General features: G+C 43.9%; 1 long non-coding RNA gene across 4 annotated transcripts in view; it reads right to left on the reverse strand.

The window, feature by feature from the left end:
• Positions 1-12,773: 12,773 nt before the first annotated feature.
• Positions 12,774-27,730, reverse strand: part of LOC136593672 (uncharacterized) — a 30,883-nt gene continuing 15,926 nt past the window's right edge. Inside the window, exons 2-6 of one of the 4 annotated variants that reach the window (XR_010788287.1) lie at positions 26,911-26,993; positions 14,421-14,509; positions 14,280-14,345; positions 13,264-13,625; positions 12,774-13,044 (exon numbers count right to left, since the gene is read on the reverse strand). This is a non-coding gene — a long non-coding RNA (uncharacterized lncRNA). Of the gene's footprint in view, positions 13,045-13,263; positions 13,626-14,279; positions 14,346-14,420; positions 15,016-26,910; positions 26,994-27,730 lie in introns of those variants that run through there. The other 3 variants (XR_010788286.1, XR_010788285.1, XR_010788288.1) reach the window with 3 other exon arrangements.

Here is a 27,730-nt window from a genome sequence, read left to right on the forward strand (position 1 = left end):
AGCATAGAGTGATATATAGATGTCTAATAAAGAAGTTTTGTTAATAAAGAAGTTTTGTTACTAAGAAGTGGTCACGTGTTTTATTGGAAGGGAGCGGGAAGAGTGGGGCGTCCCCCCAGTCCCTCAGCAGTGGGCCAAGCTGTCTCTTCCCCCTCCTCCTCATGCTCCTCCCCCTCCTCCTCAACGCGCTGAGATATAGACATGAGGTTGCTCTGACTATCCAGCGACATACTGTCTTCCCCTGCCTCCGTTTCTGATTCCAAAGCGTCTGCCTTTATGCTTTGCAGAGAACTTCTCAAGAGGCATAGCAGAGAAATGGTGACGCTAATGATTGCAGCATCCCCGCTCACCATCTGGGTAGACTCCTCAAATTTTACAAGGACCTGGCAGATGGCTGCCAACCAGGCCCACTCTTCTGTAAATAATTGAGGAGGCTGACTCCCACTGCGCCGCGCAAGTTGGAGTTGGTATTCCACTATAGCTCTACGCTGCTCATAGAGTCTGGCCAACATGTGGAGCGTAGAGTTCCACTGTGTGGGCACGTCGCACAGCAGTCGGTGCACTGGCAGATTAAACCGATGTTGCAGGGTCCGCAGGTGGCAGCGTGCGTGTGGGATTTGCGGAAATGTGCGCAGAGCTGGCCCACCTTTCCGAGCAGGTATGACAAGTGGGGGTAGCTTTTCAGAAAGCGCTGAACCACCAAATTAAACACATGGGCCAGGCATGGCACGTGCGTGAGGCTGCCGAGCTGCACAGCCGCCACCAGGTTACGGCCGTTGTCACACACGACCATGCCCGGTTGGAGGCTCAGCGGCGCAAGCCAGCGGTCGGTCTGCTCTGTCAGACCCTGCAGCAGTTCGTGGGCCGTGTGCCTCTTCTCTCCTAAGCTGAGTAGTTTCAGCACGGCCTGCTGACGCTTGCCCACCGCTGTGCTGGCACGCCGCGTGACACCGACTGCTGGCGACGTGCTGCTGCTGACACATCTTGATTGCGAGACAGAGGTTGCGTAGGAGGAGGAGGAGGAGGGTTTAGTGGAGGAAGCATACAACCCCGCAGATACCACCACCGAGCTGGGGCACGCAATTCGGGGGGTGGGTAGGACGTGAGCTGTCCCAGGCTCTGACTTTGTCCCAGCCTCCACTAAATTCACCCAATGTGCCGTCAGGGAGATATAGTGGCCCTGCCCGCCTGTGCTTGTCCACGTGTCTGTTGTTAAGTGGACCTTGGCAGTAACCGCGTTGGTGAGGGTGCGTACAATGTTGCGGGAGACGTGGTCGTGCAGGGCTGGGACGGCACATCGGGAAAAGTAGTGGCGACTGGGAACCGAGTAGCGCGGGGCCGCCGCCGCCATCATGCTTTTGAAAGCCTCCGTTTCCACAAGCCTATACGGCAGCATCTCTAGGCTGATCAATTTTGCAATGTGCACGTTTAACGCTTGAGCGTGCGTGTGCGTGGCGTCGTACTTGCGCTTGCACTCAAACTGCGGCGCTAGCGACGTCTGGACGATACGCTGAGAGACATTGCTGGATGGGGCCGAGGACAGCGGAGGTGAGGGTGTGGGTGCAGGCCAGGAGACGGTACTGCCTGTGTCCTCAGAGGGGGGTTGGATCTCAGTGGCAGGTTGGGGCACAGGGGGAGAGGCAGTAGTGCAAACCGGAGGCGGTGAACGGCCTTCGTCACACCTTGTGGGGTGCTTGGCCATCATATGCCTGCGCATGCTGGTGGTGGTGCCTCCCCAGCTGATCTTGGCGCGACAAAGGTTGCACACCACTGTTCGTCGGTCGTCAGGCGTCTCTGTGAAAAACTGCCACACCGTAGAGCACCTTGACCTCTGCAGGGTGGCATGGCGCGAGAGGGCGCTTTGGGAACCAGTTGGTGGATTATTCGGTCTGGCCCTGCCTCTACCCCTGGCCACCGCAGTGGCTCGGCCTGTGCCCACACCCTGACTTGGGCCTCCGCGTCCTCGCCCGCGTCCACATCCTATAGGCCTACCCCTACCCCTCAGCATGGTGTATTACCAGTGATTTGATTTCCCAGGCAGGAAAGAAATTGGCGCAAGCCTGCTGTTAAACGTAGCTGGCTGCGTATGTTTTTTGTTAACGTTCTGCACCCACCACACACGTACCCAGAACGCTGAGGACTGACAGAGGCAGGGCACATAGAATTTTTCCCTTTTTTTTTTTAAAGAAAAGGCCCACTGACTATATTCAATCAGATAAGAAATCTGTTCCACAGAAATGCAGTTATATGAAGTGCAGCAGAGCGGTGATTTTTCCCAGGAAGGCAGGAAATAAATTGGCGCAAGCCTGCTGTTAAACGTAGCTGGCTGCGTATGCATTTTTTACTATCTCCACCCACCACACACGTACACAGAACGCTGAGGACTGACAGAGGCAGGGCACATACAATTTTTCCCTTTTTTTTAAAAGAAAAGGCCCACTGACTATATTCAATCAGATAATATATGTCTTCTGGCCCTGCCTACACAATTCTCTCCCTGTAGTATTACTGCAGGGCGCAATGCTCTGCACAGCCGATTTTGAAAAAAAAAAAATGCAACACTGCTAACAGCAGCCTGCACAGTACTGCACACGGTTAAATGTGGCCCTAAGAAGGACCGTTGGGGTTCTTGAAGCCTACACTCACTCCTAACACTCTCCCTGCCTAACCACCACTTCTGTCCCTGGACTATTACTGCAGGGCGCAATGCTCTGCAGACAGCCGATTTTGAAAAAAAAAAAATTGTGCAACACTGCTAACAGCACCCTCCACAGTACTGCACACGGATAGATGTGGCACTGAGAAGGACCGTTGGGGTTCTTGAAGCCTACACTCCGTCCTAACACTCTCCCTACAGCAGCACCAGCAGCAGCACTTTCCCTCAGCTAACTCAGTCACAAGGCATCTGAGGCGAGCCGCGGGAGGGGCCGACTTTTATACTCGGGTGACATCTGATCTCCCCAGCCACTCACTGCAGGGGGGTGGTATAGGGCTTGAACGTCACAGGGCCAGAAATTCAATTGGCCAGAAAAGCGCTCTAACGTCTCAGAGAGGAAACTGAAAGTAACCCGAACATCGCGTGGTACTCGTTAAGAGTAACGAGCATCCCGAACACCCTAATATTCGCCCGAGCATCAGACGAGTACGTTCGCTCATCTCTAATTGTAACATATTTTAAATATGATCCTTAATTTATGATTATGATGGCACTGGTTATTAACAGGCTTTTCTAATATGCATATGCATATTTTATAATGTTTGTGTACAAAATATTTTTAAATGAGATATAATTGGTTAACAACATTTTATCTATACAGTATTATACTGGTAGATGGTTTTAGGGAAAGGTTTTAAGAATGAATTTATAATAATGATGAAAAGAATTCTATCTCCAGTGTATGACTGAGGGCGGAGCACTTAGATAAATCCTGTTGAGATCACAGGATGGTCAATAAAGTTGATAGAGAAATTGAGACGCACCTTGCGGTCCAAACTAAATCGGGTGATGATTCACGTTAGAAAGAGGGGAATCCCTCCCACATCCATTACGTCATGAATTGGAAGGCGGAAGATGTAACTGTGTAACAATGTATTAAACTTCACAAAGTCACAATAATAGTTCTGAAACACGTAGCGGAATAAAAGATTTTATCAATAGAAGTTTCGTAGTTCATAATGGCGCGGGTAGGTTTTAAATAGTATATAGTGATATTCCTGAACTGGCTTTGCCTGAGAGCAAAAGCCTGTGTTACCCTGGACGCCTCTTCCCCACCAAGGAGAAAGTGGACAGAAAAAGAAACTTCCTAAAGCCGACTTGGACAACAGGTGCCGGAGGGTTCTCCCAGTGAGATGAATTAACCTTTCGAGCACCAGGTGAGTTACATATTCACCTTCCACTTTTATTTATATACATATAATTGCTTGAGGCACATTCTGATGTTATATAATTTCTTTCTGGTGACGGGGCTTTAAATACCCTTCCTCCAGCAAAGCGAGCGCTGTGATTGGATCGTGCGCCAGCCAGTCATAGCCGGCGTTCGATCCTATCACAGTGCTCGCTTTGTTGGAGGCGGGGTATTCAAAGCCCCGTTTACCAGACAGAACTGATACGAGGGGGTGCTGATAAGTCTTTGGCTTTGTGTTCTTTTTTTGTTTCTATGGTAACGAATGTTACATCACATGAAAGCCTTATATGTCTAATATATGTTTTCAAAATTTTTTGTTTGTAGCTTATGGCAACAGTGATCTAGGCAGTCGGGAAAACAAAATGGTGGAGTCTAAGGTGATATTCACAGCAAATGAGAGCAGAGGAGTGATAAAATTCTTGTTTCTGCAAGGAAAGTCCGTAAATGATATTCATGGTGATATGTCACAGACATTTGGGGATCAATGCCGTTCATATTCTACAGTTAAGAACTGGGTTGCCAAATATAAAACGGGCGACTTCAGCACCAATAATGAGGTACGTCCTGGACGACCGAGAGAGGTTGTTGTCCTGGAGATCGTCGATGCTGTGCACAACCTCATACTGGAGAATCAGAGAATTTCAGCTAAAGGAATAGCAGACATCATGGGGATTTCTCGTGAACGTGTTTGTGTCATTATCCATGAACATTTGAACATGAAGAAGCTATCTGCAAAGTGGGTCCCCAAATGTTTGACAAAAGATCAGAAAAGCATGCGAGTGAAAACTTCCCAGTCCATTTGTCAGCGTTTCCAGACTGATAAGAACTTCTTGGATCGACTGGTCACTATGGATGAGACCTGGATTTATTTGTATGACCCTGAAACCAAGGAGCAGTCAATAGAGTAGAGGCACAGTGGTTCTCCTCGCCCAAAGAAGTTCAGGGTGCAAAAATCAGTCACTAAGGTGATGGCTTCTGTGTTCTGAGATAAGGAGGGCGTGCTACTAGTGGACTACCTTCAAAATGGTTCCACCATCAATTCAAGGTATTACATTGAACTTTTGGACCAATTGAAGGCAGCTCTGAAGGCCAAAAGGCATGGCAAGCTGTCCAAAGGAATCTTGTTCCTGCAAGACAACGCCTCTGCTCACACTGCACAAGCAACCACGGCAAAACTGGTGGAGCTAGGCTTCCAGCTGGTTGACCACCCACCTTATTAACCAGATCTAACTCCCTCCAACTCTCATCTGTTTTCAAACCTGAAGAAACACCTCAAGAGTACCAAAATTCACACCAATTCTGATACCATGGCTGGTACGGATGACTGGTTTGAGGCACAACCGAAATCCTTCTTTTCGCAAGGCTTACAGAACTTGGAATACCGATGTAAGAAGAGTGTTGATATCAGTGGAGAGTATGTGGAATAAATGTAAAGTTTCATCTTCCTATCTTGTTTCTTTCTGGGTAAAGCCAAAGACTTATCAGCATGGCCTCTGTGATAAATTCTTGTAGATCAATCATATAATTGCTGTAATGTCTCAAATGATACTGTTAAGCCAACATAGCCACATCATGTGGGATACAAGTATGAATAGAAACCGCATCACGTCCTATCCAAAAAAAACTGAGAAGACCAACTTTAGGCTCAGAATTCCTGTGGACACCTGTGTAGTCATGAATGTACCCAGGAGCTTGCCGTACCAGAGGCTGCAAGAGTCCCAATCCAATTTGGCAAAAATCTGATCGATCACGGTGAACAGCAGTACTTAGATCAGCATATGAAATGCTAGTCTGAGTGATTATGCTCCATTGCTTCTCGGCAGAAAATATCCTTGATATGGCAGCTTATGGAGGCACCATAAGGCAGCACACAGTGCTTACAGCTCTACCTTGTACACAAGTCCTTCAAAATGCTAAATTCTAAAGAAAGCATAAAACTAAATTATGTACCCATCAAAAGTATTAACATTGATTATGTTTTGTGCAAACATTCTGAAAGACCGTCTGCTGGTGAACCAATTATCTTTTGTGGGTTCATTATTATTTTTTTGGCTGAAGCCTTTGTTTGTTTATCCAAGCTCCTTTTAATGTATATTGCCCCCTCCATACATTACTCATATAACATAATGATTATCTTGCTGGGTACAAGCAGGATGTACATTTTTAAGAGCCCTGCATAAAGCATTTAAAGGGGTTGTCCCGCGAAAGCAAGTGGGGGTAAGCACTTCTGTATGGCCATATTAATGCACTTTGTAATATACATTGTGCATTAAATATGAGCCATACAGAAGTTATTCACTTACTTGTCTCCGTCCTCGCGCTGTCTCTGTGTCCCCGTCGCCATGGTGCCGTCTAATTTCTTCCTCACCAGTCCGTTTTAGACGTGCTTGCGCAGTCTCTTCTCTTCCCTCTGTGAACGAGCCTCTCCAGCGTGCCCACGCGATACAGCTCATCTGCGCATGCGCAGACGAGCTATCACTGCACGGGAGCGCGCAGGGGCGGCTATTCAGTTCCCGGCGTCCCTTTAAACACGGGTGAAGGAGCAGTCTAGCCTTTCACCCCGAATCAGCAGCAGCCAGATGGGACCATCCAGGAGCAGCCAGACGGGACCATCTAGGAGCAGCCAGCCGGGACTATCCAGGAGCAGCCAGCCGGGACAACCGACCAGCAGCCAGGAGCCACACGGGACCAGCAGCCGGGAGCCACACGGGACCAGCAGCCGCCAGCCGGGACGAACACAATCCAAGCCGTGCAGCTGCCTGGGTAAGTGAGGTGTCTGTGATGCTGTGGGCGCTGGGGGGGGGGGGGGGGTGAGGTGTCTGGGGTGCTGTGGGCGCTGGGGGGTGGGGGGGTGAGGTGTCTGGGGTGCATGAATAAATGCATGGCTGGATATGTGTGCATAAGTGCGTGCGGATGCATGGATGGATGAGGCTGAATTAATGAATGAATGAATGCATGCATGGATGTGTGCAGGCCGCATGAGCGTTGGGATGAGGCCGCAAGGGCGGATGTGTTTGTACGTGATGATGGGTGCATAAGTCTGTGTGGATGCATGGATGGGGCCGCATGGGCGGATGTGTGTAGGCCGCATGGGCGGATGTGTTTGTACGTGATGATGCGTGCATAAGTCTGTGTGGATGCATGGATGGGGCCGCATGGGCGGATGTGTGTAGGCCGCATGGGCGGATGTGTTTGTACGTGATGATGCGTGCATAAGTCTGTGTGGATGCATGGATGGGGCCGCATGGGCGGATGTGTTTGTACGTGATGATGCATGCATGCATAAGTCTGTGTGGATGCATGGATGGGGCCGCATGGGTGGATGTGTGTAGGCCGCATGGGCGGATGTGTTTGTACGTGATGATGCGTGCATAAGTCTGTGTGGATGCATGGATGGGGCCGCATGGGCGTTGGGATGAGGCCGCAAGGGCGGATGTGTTTGTACGTGATGATGCGTGCATAAGTCTGTGTGGATGCATGGATGGGGCCGCATGGGCGGATGTGTGTGTGGTTGTGTGTGTGTGTATAGGGATGGATGCATGCATGTATGTATGTGTATGTGCAGATGGATGGATGTGTCTGTTGGTCTGTATCTGTGGGTGGGTGGGTTGGTTGTTGTAGCTTAGCATCTCTGTTGATCTACACCTTCTTGTCTTTAAAATGCAGAGCGTATACGTCGGAGCGCATCGGTGGCCATTGGAGATTCCTGGGTTTGGACTCGTGATATTCTTCCGAAGTTACTGCAGGAGGGTGAGTATTTGCACCACATTTTCTTTCCCACACACAGCAGATCAGTCACTTTAAAACACAAAATCACAATGCCTAGCTGCGTGGTTCCAACTTGCACTACATCCTGGAAGAAGGGAGGCGAAAGTGCTTGTCTTCATGTCTTTCCAACGAATATCGAAAAAACAAGACTTTGGCTACAGCAGGCTCCTCACATCTTTGTTGACGTTGAAGAGTGGCTTACTAAGATTTCCCCAAAAAAAGATTCTTACAGTTATCGTTTGTGCAGCAAACATTTCTTGGAGGATTGCTACATAACAGTCGGCGACCGTAAAAAATTGAAGCCCAATGCTGTGCCAAGTATATTCCCAACAGCGTTGGAAATTGAGACCCGGTTAGCGAAGAAAGGTGAACCTTCAAGAAAACGCAGAAGAATTGGGGAGACGCAGCAGCCAGAAAGTTCAGCCACAGAAACTTCGAGGGAAGAGACTTCGCACGAAGAATCTACCCTGGTTGCACCTAGCGCGGTTCAAGAAATGACAGTCGACGTGTATCTACAAGGTGATGAAACACAGCTAGAAATTCCTATGACAGTAATCAGTGAAGGTTGTACAGTAGATGCAAAGGTAATTGTCAATTTCAAAAGACAATTTGAGCAAAGAGAAACCGACAACGAAGCAAGCAATGCAGGGAGGGGTAAATGCAAGGCCTGTCAAGCAGCGGCAAATAAATCGCAACACAGGACACAACTCCAGTCAAGAAGCATTGGCATCCAATGCAATGAAGTAGAAGCCAGTCCACACCGGAATCCAATTTCATTTAAAATCCCACAGGGCACTCCGTGCTCTTCTACACCATTAAAAACCAATATGGGTAATACTGCCTTCCAAGAGATACCAGAAGAGAGCCCAATATCCAAAACAGCCAATGAGGCCGATAGAATCAATATGCAACCCTCAAGTTGCAATATTGCTTCTACTTTTGAGGAAAGCCTTTCAAGTGTTTTTTCTGATGATCAAAACGACTCGACATTCAAAGCATCGCAAGCATCGGAGAGTTCCGGTAGTGAGGATTTTGCCATTCCTTCTGATTCCAATAACCCCTTGAGCTACCCCTTACCAGAATTTGTAACCTTAGCTCCAACAGAGATGGACCCATCCGCTGAAGAAAAGTACATAGTTTTCAAAAGCTCCTTGATGGGTTTATTTTCAATGATCCCTTGCCCTTACCGAAATCAATGCTTTCTTAAACTAACTCATGTCAAGATTTTCCCAAAGGGATCAATGGTAATTGTGAAATCTTTCTGTGAAAGAGGCTACACCTGCAACTTGTGGCGAAGCCAACCACTCATCCACAATTGCCCGGCGGGGAACATTTTACTTGCTTCCAGTGTCCTTCTTAGCAGATCTAATTTTGCAAAAGTTAGTAATATGCTACATATTCTGAAACTTCAAGGAATCTCAAAAACCACTTTCTACCGCCACCAACATCACTTATTATTCTCAGTGATAGATAATCATTGGATGCAGCAGAGGGCAAATCTAATAGCAGAAATGAAATCAACACCCTTGTATTTAGCTGGCGATGGGCAATCCGATAGCCTGGGTTTTTCAGCAAAGTACACCGTTTATACTTTTTTGGAGTTGAAGAGCAAAAAAAATTGTGGGCTTCACGTTGGAACAACTTGTTCCACCTGCTTCGTCAGTTTCGCTCGAAACCACTGCATTCCAGAAAACACTAATTGAATTGATCGCCGATGAATTAAACATTCAAATAGTCACAACTAATCGGCATGTCTCCATACGTAAGGTAATGCGCCAGGAATTCCCAGAAATTATGCATGAATTTGATGTCTGGCATGTGGCCAAAGCTGTCGGCAAGCAGTTGCTTGTGGCTTCCAAAAGCACACACTGCGCAACCATTTCCCCGTGGATATCGAGCCTCAAAAATCATCTGTGGTGGTGTTCGCATACCAGTCAAAAAAATCCCGAATTACTGGTAGAAAAATGGAAATCGGCAACAAATCACATTATCAACGTTCACGAGTGGGAGAACAATGCCCAATATCACCGCTGCAGTCACGCCCTTCTTGAACCAACCACCGCTTGGTTAGCCCCTAACACTACAGCACATACCAAATTCAAAACCGTGGTTCTGAAAACAAGTTTACTGAAAGACATCCGCCATCTTTCCAATTTTTGTCACACTGGCGATTTGGAGATTTTTCACGCAAGTGTATTGAAATACAGGCCCAAACGAATTCATTTTTTTTATGACGGAATGGTGGCTAGAACGCAACTTGCTGTTCTAGACCACAATTACAACGTAGGTAGGATTCAAAAGCTCAGAAAAACACAATCAGAAGACGGGATAGAGGACCGGAAGTGTTACCGAGTGGAGTACTCAAAAGCACGGAAGCAGTGAATTTTGAAAGCTCTTTATGAGCCTAAGTCCATTGCATTTGTATTTGACATAATTCGTGAGATTGTGATGTTCGCCAAAGGTGAGATGTCCATCTCCTGGCATTCAAAATCCTCAGAATTCCCTCATAATATTGCACCTGTTGTGAAACCCAGTGAAGAGGAATTGGTTCACAAATTTCAAAGTCGATTTCCAAGGTAATCAAGAAAAAATTTTGGTGGGTATAAAAAAAAAAACAAAAAACCAACAAACTTTAACGAAAAATTTAGTAATATTTTTGTATCATGTGCAACCATTGTTTCATGTCTGTCTATTGTAAATAAGTGAACTACAATTTTCAACGGTTCGTCTGTCTCTTTTATCTGTGTCTCTTTATTACTTACTTTGTCTTTTGTATAGTTTACATGTGCGTTGCAATCTTATTTCCATGTGTGTATAGTAAAGATGAGCGAACGTGTTCGGCTCCGCCCCTTTTCGCCCGAACACCGAACTTTGCGAGCAATTCCGTGCTCGGGCGAAAAAAGTTCGGGGGTCGCCGTGGCAGCGCGGGGGGGTGCGGCGGGGAGTGGGGGGGAGAGGGAGAGAGAGAGGGCTCCCCCCTGTTCCCCGCTGCTGCCGCCCGCGCCGCCGTGCCTCTCCCCGCCCCCCGGCGCCCCCCGAATCTTTACGCGCGGACACTGAAGTCCTCGGTAAAGCCGGTGTCCGGGTGCGTAAGTGTTCGTTAAGAACACGTTCGCTCATCTCTAGTGTATAGTGATATTTATTTAACATTTTGGTCACTTATCCTTATTTATTTCCTATGCCCTCTAGTCCCTTTTGTTAATCGCATTAACATCCCTTTTTACTCTTTGCAATCATCTGCATAAAATGTCTTTTTTGTATAGAATGTATAACGGGTACAATGTGAAATGTTGCCGGTCTTATCCCATAAATCCTATGCATTTTTCCACGGGTGTTTCTAACTAATTTTACATTTTTTATTAATTTTTTAAATTTTGTAAAAAATTCGGTCCTTTACGGTAGAATTTTTAGTTAGGGAATTTTTAATTTTTTTAGATTGGTCTCGCAAGAGAATGAGGATCCTTGTCGTGGATTGCGGGCTTACGGTAAAATGACCAAATTAATGACACTCGTATTTAAAAGTATAGCCATAATATTTATAAAATGTTTTTGCACAAAAATTCTTAATTTGGTCATTTTATTAACCAATACCTCATTGCAAATTTTTTTTGATGTAAGTTATTGTACTAACATGACTTACAAAGTAGGTGCATGTGTTTGCGAATACATACGCACGCGCACCTTGTCCAAGTGTCCACGTGTCCACTTGTCCAAGTGTCCACTTGTCCAAGTGTACAAGCGTACATGTGTACATGGTTACGTCTGTCTGGGAGATATATATATTTATATATATAATCTCTCTCATACACACCCACGCAGACGTATGCATATATGTATGTATTACACACATACACACACACCTGTGGGTATGTTACATACATGCATACATAGACATACACGCGTATACTATATATATGTGTGTACACGCATATATACCCACACATATTTTGGTGAAGAAAACTATTTGTTCCATCACACCATCGATGTTGGGAGTGCATTGCAGCTATTACAGTACTTTCTGCTGAGACTTCAGCACTCGACAGCTCCCTGCTATAACGAAGCCTTGCCTCGCTGTGCAGGGGAAAGGTTCAGCACTGGACAGCTCCCTCCTCCCTTATAGAGACCTGCAAAGGAATACACAGGCAGGCAGGCAGAAAAACAGATAGAGGCAGACAGATAGAGAGAGAGAGAGGCAGACAGATAGATAGAGAGAGGCAGACAGATAGAGAGAGGCAGACAGATAGATAGAGAGAGGCAGACAGATAGATAGAGAGAGGCAGACAGATAGAGAGAGGCAGATAGATAGAGAGAGGCAGATAGATAGAGAGAGGCAGACAGATAGAGAGAGGCAGATAGATAGAGAGAGGCAGACAGATAGAGAGAGGCAGATAGATAGAGAGAGGCAGACAGATAGAGAGAGGCAGATAGATAGAGAGAGGCAGATAGATAGAGAGAGGCAGACAGATAGAGAGAGGCAGACAGATAGAGAGAGGCAGACAGATAGATAGAGAGAGGCAGATAGATAGAGAGAGGCAGACAGATAGAGAGAGGCAGATAGATAGAGAGAGGCAGACAGATAGAGAGAGGCAGATAGATAGAGAGAGGCAGACAGATAGAGAGAGGCAGATAGATAGAGAGAGGCAGATAGATAGAGAGAGGCAGATAGATAGAGAGAGGCAGATAGATAGAGAGAGGCAGATAGATAGAGAGAGGCAGATAGATAGAGAGAGGCAGATAGATAGAGAGAGGCAGATAGATAGAGAGAGGCAGATAGATAGAGAGAGGCAGATAGATAGAGAGAGGCAGATAGATAGAGAGAGGCAGATAGATAGAGAGAGGCAGATAGATAGAGAGAGGCAGATAGATAGAGAGAGGCAGATAGATAGAGAGAGGCAGACAGATAGATAGAGAGAGGCAGACAGATACACAGGCATACAGATATATATGTGTGTCAAAATACATACACTCACAACCCACAGTTTGTGTGTGTGTATATATTATACACACTAACATACGCATATGTAGTCATGTATATACATAATGATAGAACGATTAGTGATTATAGTCGAGACGTTCCAAATAAAAAAACCACACACTATATTTCACAAAAAAATGTATTAACATTTTAAAATCTGTAAAGCCTGAATACAAAATTGCACAAATTAAAACATCCTACAAGTTCAACTGGAAATCCAAATTGCTTTCAGTCGGGTCCATGTAGAACTGGAAACCAGTGTAATTTCCTTGCGGATCAGGGTAAGCTGTCCGTATTGATTTAATCACACACGCTGGTATGGGGATTCTATTGTTTTTCCCCAAGAATCCATGTATCCACGCTGTATAAGAGCGATATGCGCCCACACGCATAACCCTAAGAAAAAACGAAAGGAAATATATTAATATTTCTAAACTTATTAAAAAAATTTTAATAGTCTACATGAAAACAAAAAAAAAAGACGCATTGATATCTTATGTTTTTCCATGTTGCCTTTTTCACTAACCTTTTTTCCTTTTCAAATAAACTTTTTCCTTTGTTAAAAATTATACTTGCATTGTCTTGTGTGTTGTACAATAAAATTGTAATAAATACCTATTGTTTGTGGTGTCGTACTGTCTCTGGGTGACCAGTGCAGATAGTCTTATCGCGTGTTCTATGTTTTCGCGCACAAGCGCATACTGAGCAAATAACGGATGTTGTGTAACACATACGCAAGCTTCTGGTAACATCTGTAGGACTACTTTGTGTTCTCGACAACAGACACACTCCGCCACTGTGGGCATGCAAATGCACTGCCCACAGTGACACCACTCTTTGTTGGCAAGCCTGCCATGGGGATCTTCAGTGGATCCTGAAGCACCCGCTTCTGGTGCACCCTGCGGATCGTTTTGAAAACACTGGAGACTGCTTATGTCCGCCTGAGCATATAGCGAGTCTGCCAGTTGTTGTTGAACCTAAGAAGGGATTAATATGAAGAATACTGTATTTAATGTTTTAGGAAAAAAGGAAGGGGTACATTTTTAATTGTATGGTGTTGCTGAAAGCGGCATGATCATCCTTATTAGGCAGGGCACAGATTCCTGTATGTATATGTGCATACATACACAGACGTACGTACGAATTTGTATGTATATACACAGATGTACGTACGTGTTTGTATGTATATACTGACTTACGGGTGTGTATGCATTAACACGTACACGCGTGCGTACCGGTGTATGCCTAAACACGTACACGCGTGTGTCTGTGTGTGTATATATATATATATATATATATATATATATATATATATATATATATATATATATATATTAAATATAATGTGTGTGTACACACGTAATTAAGTGTGACTGTATATACACATACACTCGTTCCTACGTGTGACTGTATATACACATACACTCGTTCCTACGTGTGTATGTATATACAGATACACACGCGCATGTGTGTATATACACACACACACGTGTGTATGTATATACACACGTGTGTGTATGTATATACACACATGAAATAATGTATTGAAATAATAAATTGTACAGGACTGATGCATAGTTGCGGTTTCAAACAATAAACAAAAAAAATTTTATACATATTTCAACACATACCGCCGAATAATGCCGAGTTTCGGGGAAATCCTCATCATTTTCCTCGCTATCAGATTAAAAGTCCTGCTAAAAAAAAAAAAAATGTATTCTGTTTATTACCATTGGTTTGCTGCAACCTTTCTATTTTCAGCAAAAACTTACCTCTCCAAAAGAATCGGATGAATAATCAAGCTCCTCAAATTCAAGATCTTCCTGGTACATGTTTGTTCTTGAATTGGACTACAAAAAAACTTTAAAAAAAACAAAAAAACACCAAGTTAGTGGCACTTCAATAACAGTTATGGAAGCAGCAGCATTTTCTAATAACAATCTTTTAAAGGTCCATGGCAGGCATAATTTAGGCAAATTTTAGATTGATTACTGGGCGATTGTGGACAGATTGTTGATAGCTAGCATTATCCGCAGTCTGTAGGCAGATAGCATGCATATTGTATGTAGAATGCAGGTTAATAGTGTCGATTGAAGGCAGTGTTTGTGTGTAGATTGCATGCAGATGCTATGTCTATTCCATGCAAATTTTCCGAAGATTGCATGATAATTGTATGAATGAATTGTGCGGAATGTATGCTGATTCAAAGCGGTTTGCAGTCACATGCACATTGCAGCACATGGCAGGCACATGGAAGCACACGGCAGGCACAAAAAAAAAAAAAAGGCAGGCACATGGAAGCATACGGCAGGCACAAAAAAAAGCAGCAAACGGAAGCACACGGCAGGCACATGGAAGCACACGGCAGGCAAATGGAAGCACATGGCAGGCCCCCCCAAAAAAAGAAGCACACGGCAGGCACCAAAAAAAAAACAGCACACGGAAGGCACAAAAAAAAAAAAAAAAAAAAACATGGAAGCACACGGCAGGCACAAAAAAGAATTAAAAAAAAAAGGACATGGCAGGCACACGGCAGGCACAGAAAAAAAAGCAGCACATGGCAGGCACACAGAAGCACACGGCAGGCACATGTTAGAACCCGGCAGGCACATGGAAGCACACAGCAGGCACAAAAAAAAAAAAGGGAAGCACACGGCAGGCAAAAAACAAAATAAAACAAAAAAACACATGGAAGGCACACGGCAGGTATATGGAAGCACACGGCAGGCACAAAAAAAACGAGAACACGCCAGGCACATGGAAGCACACGGCAGGCACCAAAAAAATAAAAAATACCCCTGGCAGGCACACGGCAGGCACATAAAAGCACACGGCAAGCACAAAAAAATAAAATAAAATACACTGCAGGCACATGAAAGAACACGGCAGGCACAAAAATAAAGAAAAAAAAAAAAAAGCCGGCACAAAAAAAAAGAAAAAAAAAATACACGGCAGGCACATGAAAGCACACGGTAGGCACAAAAAAAAAAAAATAAGCACATGGCAGGCGAATGGAAGCAGGCGGCATGCACAATAAACACTACAGTCGCGATAGCAGCACACAGCAGGAAAAAAAAAACGCAGCACATGGCAGGCACTATAAAAATGTAAGACACATTACTATACAGGGCATGCACAATACATTTTTCATGCACAGACTCACTGCATAAGGCAATGATCCTGTGCTAATAAAAGCATGAAAGAGTACCGCGGAAAGGTGCACTTACCTGCGCTTCTGTGTGGTCAAGAGATGGGAGAAACAGCTGTTTGCTGTTTTCTCCGGTAGACTCCACCTCCCGCTGTGACGCTTTCTGCCGACCAGCCAATGTGGCGGCTGGAGCGGCGTTTCATTCATTTGCAAGTGCACGCCTCCACCGATGACGTCAGTCACCTGCTCACGTGACCGGCGTCTCGGGACCGCGCATGAAGGCCTCCAGGAAGAGCGAGCATTGCACCGTGGAACGCACCCAGGGACAACGCAGGCGCCATCTTACATGGAGAAGTTTAAAAGTTATTATTTCTGCTAAACTGTAAGTAGGATGCGGTTTATAACCGCTCAAAAGGGCTGCTTTATGACGGGGGGTGACAGGGGGAATGGGCTAATAATATAAAATTTTGCGGTTTTGCCTCGGGACAACCCCTTTAAAACAAATTAAATTTCAGAAAAGCTTTGGGAGCTCAAGATGAATGTTTATGCGAAATCCAAGAAGCTGTTGTACAAACAGGTAAACTAAACATAATAATTCAAACTAATTGACTTTGAAGTTAATTTTTGTTTATTTAGCATCTATGAAAATATACCTACTTATCTTAACTCTAAGCTGCTCCATTACTTTACTGGGAATATAAAGTTTTGTGCTTAGCTTAAAGCCATATATAAAAGTTCTTCTAAATGTATATAGTATGATCATTTTCCTTAGGACTCTAAAATGTGGCAAAAAATGCCATTCTCACACCGTTATCCTACCAGCTGCAGGGTGTATTTTTTAGTGCTGTGCCACAGCTGCTGCAGAACATCAAAATATACACTATCAAAATAATTTTCAGACATGAATGTCTCTTTACTTCTAAGGCCGGAATCACACAGGCGAGAAACTTGCGCCAGTTTTCTGCGATGCAAGAGCCCGGAAAATGACACAACTATGAAATGTATTTTTTTCAATGTGTTTATTCCCATGTGCGACTTTTCTCTTTATGTGATCCTGCGAGAATTAAAAACCGCAGCATGTCCTGTCTTGTTTCAGAATGGTATGTCTTCTTGCCCATGTGTTCCTAAGGACCCTCTGTATTCTCGCATTGCCTTGTGTTGTCTTGCAATGTTTCTGTGATGCATTTTCATGCGTATTGCTATGGGAATATATGCAAATTTAAGCGGACGTGCTCATCAGCTTCTTAGCAGTGTGGAGGCCTGTTTGGAGCAGCGTGGAGGCAGGAGTTGTTGGCAACTTTCAAAAACACGACATACATTTATATAGACGAGGAGCACTTGATCTATCTGGTGCAGGGGCACCCCATCCTGTGGTACATCAGGAGAGTGGAGTACCATATCAGGAGCCGGAGGGACTTGGTGTAGGAGGAAGTTGCAGAGCTTCTTTTAGGGAAGCAGTGGGAGTCCCCACACTCCCTCCACAATACTGATGCCAGCCATAAGCCCCGTTCCCTGCAAATGATGCAACAGGATACCCGCCTGTATCACATCTTGTATCCAAGCTAAAGGCAGCCCAATAGGTTACTAGAGCCTCCATGCCCCCCTGTATCACAATTTGCATCCAAGCTAGAGGCAGCCCAACAGAGTACTAGAGCCTCAATGCCCCCGTATCACATCTTGTATTCAAGCTAGAGGTGGTACAACAGGGTACTAGAGCCTCCATGCCCACCCATATCCCATCTTGCATCTTGCATCCAGGCTAGAGGCGGTACAACAGGGTACTAGAGCCTCCATGCCTGCCCATATCACATCTTTTATCTAAGCAGGAGATGGTACAACGGGGTACTAGTGCCTCCATAGCCACCCATATCATATCTTGCATCCAAGCTAGAGGTGGTACAACAGGGTACTAGAGCCTTCATGCATGCTGTACCACATCTTGCATCCAAGCTAGAGGCCGTACAACAGGATACTAGAGCCTCTATGCCCACCGTTATCACATCTTGTATGCAAGCTAGAGGCAGTACAACAGGGTATTAGAGCCTCCATGCTGCCCTTATCACATCTTGTATGTAAGCTAGAGGTGGTACAGCAGACTACTAGAGCCTCCATGAGAAGGAAATATATATATCCTTGTAGGTAGATAAGAGAAAACAATGGAATATATACATTTATATAGATATAGTTATGTGCCTTTCTTTTTATATGTATACTAACTTTATTCTCATATGTACTAACTCTATGAAAAACTTAATACTTCGCCTTACATCAGATATGCCAAGATGCTTTGCAAGGCAAACAGAGAAAGAATGTCCAAAGAAACTGGATGAAGGTTAAAGTGAAGGAGAGAAGAGATATGGAGAATGCATGCTTAGCTGCTTTTTTAGAATTGAGTGGGTGATTCTTTGCACTGGAGTTAATTGAATATGTGATTTTCTGTACATAAGCCAGAGGCGCCATATCAAGATAACGACTGTTCAACTATGCATCTGAACTTTCACTATCTCAGGCCGGAAATCCGGACTTTCCATATATGGTTATACGGTGGAGTTGAGCCAATGAGCTCATCACCCATTTCTAGTTATGAGACCAAAGGGTATAAGATCCCATGTAATCTGTAATAAAGCGCGCGGCGCAGTCATGTCCCCGTGTGAGGAACTATACCAGACTCCGTGTGTGGTGTTTTCTTCCTTACCGCCGGCAGCGGGGCAAGTGGGGTGGGCCTGATTGGTGCTGTACTTAGAATTTCTCTGACAAATGGTGCCGAAACCCGGGACGACAAAACCGGAGCCGTGCAGCCCTGTCCACCCGGATCCACGCCACGGGGAAGCCGTCCTGCTGCAACCGAGCCTGATCAACTCACAGAACTCCAGGTAAGACCAGCATATATTTATGTTGTGTTTTACACTGCGAGTCTTGCAGCAGGAGGGACTATCTGTGTTTTGTGACCGGACGGGTTGGGTTAAGAGTTCTACACGGTAACTCGTGTGGGCTTCGGGTTTGCCGTCATGGACCACTGACCGTGATATGCGCATTAATCGCTCACCCAGAAACTAGTCTGTAGTCTATTTGTACTTTGAAGTCCATAGTGTTTTAACAATAGTGGAGATTGTTGTATCTGCAGAATTTTTTTTCCTCTTACTTTTCATTTTGTCTCATAGTAGAAGGGACCCTCGGTTTTAGTTTAGTTAGTTAATGGTTTAGCAGAGGAGGAGATGCACTCTATGAGATAGGTCTCATAGAAAAAGGGACTCTCGGTTGTTTTGCCTTATATATGGGGCTAACGATTTGATTTCAGAGAGATGCATTCTGTGAGGCTGGTTCCATAGGAGAAAGGACCCTCGGTTGTTTTGCCGGTATATAAGGGGCTGACAATTTGGAATTAAGAGGGATGCACTCTATGGAGCGTGTTATTATTATTGTTGTTGTTCTAATATGCGTAAGATCTTATTAAAGAAGACAGAGCCCTTTATGGGCCGCCGCCGTGCGGATCAATTGGTGGAGGAGAGACAGGAGTTCCAATGTGTAAAATGTAAGAAAACTTATGAAAATGTGTAACAAGGACCCGCACGGTAGATTACAGCATGGTGTCTGGGAGGAGGTCTTTAGGACCAAGAAGCGTGCCTTGAAAGATCAAGGTTTCCTAGAAAGTGCTGGAGTGAGGAGGAGAGAGAGACAGTCAGAGAGAGTTAAGTATGTACACATTATTTGTTTAGTAAAGTATCCGTAAGTGAAATGTTGGAAAGTACAGTAAGTGATCAAGAGGGTGTCGGGAGAGTGTCTATTGAAGGTTACATTGGCAGTTAGGTAGGGAGAGAAATATGGGGAACAAGCAAAGTCGAGAAGAAGGTTACAATGCATGTGATTTGTTGGCAAAGAGAGAGGAAAAGGTGTATAATATGTATAATCCATACTAGATGGATATATATATGTGTATATATGTATATACTGTATGTGCAAATGGTTAACTGAGCTTGCTTTTAGATGAGAAAGATTGTTTACATGAAGCTGCAGAGCTTGTGTTTAGTTTTCAAGGTCAAGCGATAAAGTAGAGAGAATGAAATAATGACCCTGGAAAATATCTTTGCTTGCTTAAATGGAATGAAAGCTTATAATGAATTTAATTAATTATACTGTCTTACAAGGCAGGAAATATAGCAATTTCTAAGGTATATTCTTACTTATACAGGGGTTGAAAATGCAAAACAACTCAGTCAGTGAATGCATATTCGGAGAGATAACAGTTGGTTTTACAAAGGTGGGGGCTTTCAGATTTCACTCCAAACTCAGGGTCACAGAAACTAAAATACTTTAGCGTTTAATATAGCATATAATAGCTTCAGTAAATAAGAAAGAGAGAATGTCTCAGTCACTCAGCAAACTTTTTTCACATAATTTGTCAAAGATAGCGCTCATTCACAATCTCATCTCAATAGAATCATGTACTTTATAACATTATAGCACTCACCTCAATGTTTTTCAACTGATGTATGTTTGTTTGTCAAACTTTTTTTTGTCTGTGCGTCTGTGTGTACTGGGACACCTTCAATAGGGGGTGACGGAGCAGACTTGAGCGCATGGATGGATGAAAGTTAATGCCCAGTGCTCAGGCTGTGATGAATGTGGGATGTGTGATGCAGATATTGACTAGGGATGGAGGTCCCCCCCATGCATGGGACTTTACTTGGTTGTGATGTGGATGCTTGGACGGTTAAGCTGAAATGAAGGTGTGAAAAAAAAAGACGCAAGCGACCAATATCGAAGGGGTGGAGCTAGATGATGTAAAGGACGTAATGTTTCATCCCTCTTGTCCACAAGGGAGGGGGTGAGGATCTTGAGCAGCTAGTAAAAGTTTTTTTGTTTTTTTTTCTCTCTCTCAAATTTGATAAGACATTGCAGGCAGGATCAGATTAATAATGAATTTGCTTAAAGGATATCACATTTCCAATATTAATAGATGTTTGTAGATTATTCTGCCCCGATGTAACTCATGTCTCTGTTATTGGTGCTAACATCTTACAGGCCTTATCTGCATCCATCAAATCTTTTTACAATGTGATACTACCTTGAACTCGGCTACTCTTCTTACAATTGAGTATCCTGGTTCAAAGGGGGGGGGGGGAGAAGGCATAGGTGATCTAGGTATTGCAAATCAGCCATTTTTAAATTTTTTGCAACAAGATTCTGATCTTTTTGAAATAGAATATCAGCCTGATTGTCTAGCATTGATGCAACAAGAAAATTTAAGTTTTAAAAAGTTACTGAAAGCCCTTGTTAACAATGCATATTTTGAGTTGTTTTTTATAGATGGTACCAGGGTGATTGACGACTCCACACTGGATATGTAGTGGTCACACAACAAGATGTCCTAAAAGCAGAATGCTCCGCATGTCGCAGTACAAGAAGCGGAACTAAAAAGGCCATCACTGAGGCGAGTAGAGTGGCCACAGGTAAGACGGCAACCTTTTACACTGACTCCCGGTATGCATTTGGCATAGCTCATGATTACGGCCCAACAGGGAAGGCCAGACAGTTTTTTACCTCAGCAGGACAGCCAATTAAAAATGATGCAGCGGTCTCACGGAGGCCCTACTTCTACCCGACAAAGTGGAAAGCTCACATCAATTCCTACACCGGAGAAGCAAGAGGCAACACCATCACAGACCACACAGCAAAAGTAGCGGCCCTCAAGCCGTGGAAGAAAAGAAGAAAAGAAGAATTTAACAATAACTTTGACTAAACCTTGGACTTTGATATGATCTTGGACTTTGATATGAATTTGGACTTTGATACAAACTTTGAACTTTGATATGCTAAAGACTTTACAGTTACAAGCCAGCAAGGAAGAAAAGAAAAAATGGAATAAAAAGGGACAGCATATGGTGAACAGTCAACAGCACTTGCCTACCACGGTCCCTGTGCCCCATGATGGCCCAGCTGACGCACGGAAAGACGCACCTCTATGTCAACGCATGAACGAGGACGGGTGGCTCCTTGGTTTTCTGTAGCTGCTGCATCATTTGTCCAATTTTGCATGATCTTTGCCGTAAGCAACAGGGCAGAAGTAAATTTGCCACATAACACTTGCCTAGACCACTCTACCCATTTCAGGGATTGCAAATTGGCTACACTCAGCTCCCACTTGTTGGGAAGCATGAATATGTGCTTGTTGTTGTTGTTGATGTTTTTCAGGTTGGAGACCTACTCTGTTGCCAAAGTAAATAAGCAGGTAACCGCATAGAAGCTCATGAATGAGGTAATCCGGAGATACGGGGTACCGGAAGTGATTGAGTCAAACAAAGGTACACACTTCACAGGTGAAATAATGCAACACATCATGTCTGTTTTGGGTATATTCCAGGCTTTTCACACACCCTACCATCCACGGAGTAGTGGGAAAGTAGATACAAAAGGCAATGAAGAAAACGGGCAAATCTTGAATTGAGTGTCTCCCATTGGTTTTTCTTTTTCTTAGGAGGGTACATGCCACAGTATCAGAGTTTGGGGAATGATTTTCTTGTTAATTTTGTCATAGGTCTCTCCAAGGAATTGTCAATAATGCATTCTGCAGTCTCTGCTTTTCTCCCAGGTCCTACAGATGAGTGTCACAATCTGAACCCAGGTGACAGGGTCTATGTAAAAAGTTTGAGAGAGAAACCCTGTTTAAAGGTCCTTACCAGATGTTGCTTACCACCCCCACTGCAGTCAAGCTCGAAGGAAAGCCCACTTGGATCCACACTTCGCACTGAAAAAACTCATGATCCTGCATATCCTTTACATGCTATAATGTGGTACAATTCCTCTAACACACACCTTTGACTACTGTACACTAGCCCCCTGTTTCAGAACAAATTAATACAATCAAATGTGCAATATGAAGAGTACACTGAGGGTAAGAATCCAACACCGCATCGTGCTAAGAGAGATGTTGACACTCAAGGTGGTAACTTTGATCCACATGTATACATAGATGTAATAGGAGTGCCAAGGGGGGTGCGGGATGAATTTAATTCTTGAGATCAGATTAAAGCAGGTTTTGAGTCCTTATTTGCTATTGTCACTGTTAATAATAATGTAGATTGGATGAATTATATCTATTACAATCGGCAGAGATTTGTAAACTACACCAGAGATGCTTTACAAGGGTTAGCTGACCAGTTAGGGCCCACTGCATCCATGGCCCTAGAGTGGCCCTGGATATGATTTTAGCAGAAAGAGGTTGGGTATGCAACTTTCTGTATGTGTATTATCCCTTTGATCAAAAAGAGTGTGAGTAAGGGACTGGACAATATGACACCAAAATTTCCCTTGTTTGAAAAAGATGAAGAGCCAGTTCCGATAATGCCAACCACGTAAGTTACCAGAAGAATGGAGAAATGTACTAGTACTTCGCCTGCCCCGATCTCCTAAGATGAACTGTCAGTGGACTTCCCATTTGCCTAGGGATAGTGCAGAAGACCTTAGCTTCCGGCGAGGGGACACCCTGTGGGGTGTTAACTTGTACAGATAGAGGGTATGGATGCCCGGAAATAAGCCCAGGGAATCCATGGCCTCCTTCTGAGGTGAGGTAGGGATCCCCCCTCCTAGGAGTAGGGACTTACGGGCAGTGGAGAAACCCTGACACAAGGGAGAGGCGACCGAGGAAGAGTGCAAGGTCTGGTGCTTGATCTCCGTATTAAGTTTTTAGGGGGGTTTGAGAAGGAAATATATATATCCTTGTAGGTAGAAAAGAAAACACTGGAATATATACATTTATATAGATATAGTTATGTGCCTTTCTTTTTATATGTATACTAACTTTATTCTCATATGTACTAACTCTATGAAAAACAATACTTCGCCTTACATCAGATATGACAAGATGCTTTGCAAGGCAAACAGAGAAAGAATGTCCAAAGAAACTGGATGAAGGTTAAAGTGAAGGAGAGAAGAGATATGGAGAATGCATGCTTAGCTGCTTTCTTAGAATTGAGTGGGTGATTCTTTGCACTGGAGTTAATTGAATACGTGATTTTCTGTACATAAGCCAGAGGCGCCATATCAAGATAACGACTGTTCAACTATGCATCTGAACTTTCACTATCTCAGGCCGGAAATCCGGACTTTCCATATATGGTTATACGGTGGAGTTGAGCCAATGAGCTCATCACCCATTTCTAGTTATGAGACCAAAGGGTATGAGATCCCATGTAATCTGTAATAAAGCGCGCGGCGCAGTCATGTCCCCGTGTGAGGAACTATACCAGACTTCCGTGTGTGGTGTTTTCTTCTTTACCGCCGGCAGCGGGGCAAGTGGGGTGGGCCTGATTGGTGCTGTACTTAGAATTTCTCTGACATCCATAGCCACCTGTATCATATCTTGCATCCAAGCTAGAGGTAGTACAACAGCGTACTTGAACTTTCATGCATCTCTTATCACATCTTGCATTCAAGCTAGAGGCGGCCCAACAGGGTATTAGACCTCTATGCCCACCCTTATGACATCTTGTATGCAAGCAAAAGGCGGTACAACAGGGTACTAGAGCCTCCATGCTCCCCCTTATCAAATCTTGTATGCAAGATAGAGACGATACAGCAGGGTACTAGAGCCTCCTTTCAAGGGGTCAGTTTTTCACAATAAATTATCCTTTTGCACTGATATTGTAATCACTTACTTGTATCAAATATCAGAGAGAAAGTTTCATTCCATTCCAACAACTTCTCTTATGGGAGAGATTGTTTTTTGACAATGAGTGTACATGGCGGATTCTAAATCTGTATGTGGGTTTTGAGAGCAGAATTCAACCTTTAAGACCTAAGGCAAACTGCACCAAAATCCATGGCAAAATTCTTACCATTTTGTTTTTTCATTAAACTAAGCTTTTTATGAAGGGGTAGAAGAAGAACATCTTTTGGGTCCACAAGAGGCTCAGCAACGACATTTTTCTCGGCAGAGTCAAGATTTATTGCAGGCCAGTCCGCTTGAATGTAATCTGATTTCCTATCCCTACTCCAAGTGCTGCAGACCTCTTTTCAAATATTTTCCTATCCCTACTGTCCCACATACATAAAAAGCAACAGTATTTAGTGTACCCCAGTTGCATTCCTAAGAGTACAACCATGACTTTTAGATTTTCCTCTTGTGTTCAGCATATTTGATTGAGTCGAGGAGGGCTGTCATGTTTGCATAAAAGTCTCCTTCACGTGAACTGCATGACCAACAGGAAAAGAAGGAAGACGGTTGCTGTTGTGAAGTAATACAGCTTTCAAACTAAGCTTGGAGGAGTCTATGAATAGCCTCCATTTAGTTGGATCATGGTTCAGATTCAAACATTTTATCCAGCCATTAACGTCGCAGCAAGCAACCAGATTGGTTTTATTCCGAAAAAAAGAAGCAGATCCCCCTGACGTTGGAGAAGACTCCATTGCTGTAGTCTTGACCCTAGAAGTTACGCCTTCTCCTTTGACAAGTCAAGCTTTCGAATGAGATCCCTCAACTCCGCGTGACTCAGTCTGTGCCATGTATCATCTTTTACCTCAAAGTCAGGGTCATGGGATGTGGAAGGCTTGTTGAGTTCTTCTTTTTCCACACTTTCTTCAGTTTCTACTTTAAACTCATAATGTTGGGGTGGAATAGGAACTGGTCAACTATCTGAATGTGGAATAGCAGATGGAAGATTTGGGTATTGAACTGTTCCTGTTTTCTTCATTGACAATCCTTCCTTTATAGGCTGAGTCAAGCAGAAATAGCAGTCATCTGTATGGTTTGTAGGCTACTGCCAAACCATAGGCACGGCAAAAGCCATAGATAATTTTTTATTTTTCAGCCAATCTCGTAGTTTAACTGAGCAAGAGTTGAAACATATATGTGGAGCCCATGACTTATCATGGTCCCCTACATTCATACCAAAATAATGCTGATAGGCAGTCTTTATAAGATTGCGTTTCTGAGACGAAAATGTTATTTCACCACAAATGTAACAAAAATTCTTCACTAAATTTACACATTTTTGTGGCATTTTGATATAGAAAATGTTACACTTCAAAGGCACTCCAAAACCAGAAATTCTGAGAAAAGGTAAAGCAAAAACAATATGAAACTCAGTCATAGCAACACTTATTATGTTTATAACCTACAAACATATGGAGAACGTTGTGTTATGTCAGATGAGAGGTGTGAGAACTACCCCCACCCCAAAAAAACCTCCAACAAAATAAGAATGTAAACTCTAAGAAATGATATGTCACTGTATCTCCAAAGCAAGAGCTAATCGGTCATTTGTATGTTGATTTTTGAATTCAGCAGATGAAAATACATAAGAATACGCTAATTTTGAGCCCGAAACAAAATCATCATTGGGCAGTGTAATCAATGTTAAATTTGTACGGCTTCTAAATGGTTAAAAAAACGAAAGCTTTTCAAATCTGCATCCAAAATAAGGTAAACGGATGGAAATATATATCCTAGCAAAAATGTGTACAGTATGTTTGTACATATTTATTATATTACAATTGAAAATGTGAAAAAATGAGAATTTAAAAAAAAATTGCCCAATTTTGGCGCTTTTAATAAATATACACAAATATTATTGGACTTCTGACCTAGTTGGGATAATTTGCACTCACAATGCCTAGGCCTGTGTTCCTTCCAGATTCCGTGGGGTCTGCTCTGACTCGTACTTTCGCTGCTGCAGGGAGGAAAAAGTCTCTCTGACGGCTGGGTCCACCATCTTTGTATCACTATCTCCCTGGCTTGTGATTGGCTCAGACTGGCTGGTCTGAGACTCAGCTTTCCCTCTTGTGTCCGATCTCTCCTACCACATCTTCTCTTCTCTGTCTCTCTCCCTACATTAAACTCTGCCCCCCAATCAATCCTAACCCAGACAGAAACCGCTCACAACACACAGAGCAGGTTAGGGTGACAGGGGTGCAAGAACATACAAGTTGGTTGGGACAACAATGACACAGACATACACACATACACATTCCACATGAGATAGCCAAACAAGAGCTGTGGGGGCCCCAACCTCAGGCAACTACAGTTGTTTGTCTATAATTGTCCTGTATATAACAACCAGTCCACATTTTTTACTAATTAATGTAGAAAAAGAGTTAATTACAAAGGGTTCACTTACTTTTTCTTGTAGCTATATGATATTAAAATCCCTTTTAATTCAGAATTGATCAGGAACTGTCAATCAACACCAGTGCACTGAAACTGCAAATATTAACCCCTTCAGCATTTGTATTTGTTGATGCACCATGCAGCTACAATGTATATATACATCCTCTACTTTAGCGGCACATCTTATCGTGTAGCTTTCTGCCAGTAGGTTAGCTCTTGCTAATAAACAGTGAGGAATGTAGTGGTCAAAATGAGTCAAATTACCAGCTAGCGACAGGCGAAACCAGAAAATTGAAATGGGGATCTTTGTTCTCAGGTCTTCTATTGATGATAGGCATGGGTGGACTGGCCAGTGAACTCACCAGGAAAATTCCCAGTGGGTCGATTGGGTCCTGGGGCCGGTGCTGGGGGTGACAATTTTTTTTTAATTTGACTGCAGAAGTGACATAAAATAAAAAAAACACATTTACTCACCGGGGTCTGTCTTCTCGGCTCATGGGCTCTGAAGTTCACTCAGCATTGGTTTTGCACTGATTTTCACATTACACGGTCACGTGGTTGCTACAATCAGTCTCCAGCCTCACCAATGCTAGGGACTGGCACTAGACGTAGCGATTACGTGACCATGAAACCCAGGTGAGTGTATGTGGCTTTTAATTTTAATGCATACAATAGGGGGCAAAGGGGATATTATTATTATGATCAGGAGGAGTATTCTTATTACCAAAAGAAGGACAAGTGAGGCATTATTTTTATTACTAGAAGGTGGCCATGAGGGGCATTATTATTACTGAACGGGGACAGTAGGGGCATTGTTACTTAAAGGAGCC

This window comes from Eleutherodactylus coqui, unplaced genomic scaffold (assembly GCF_035609145.1).
Source record: "Eleutherodactylus coqui strain aEleCoq1 unplaced genomic scaffold, aEleCoq1.hap1 HAP1_SCAFFOLD_156, whole genome shotgun sequence".
NCBI classification, from domain to species: Eukaryota; Metazoa; Chordata; class Amphibia; order Anura; family Eleutherodactylidae; genus Eleutherodactylus; species Eleutherodactylus coqui.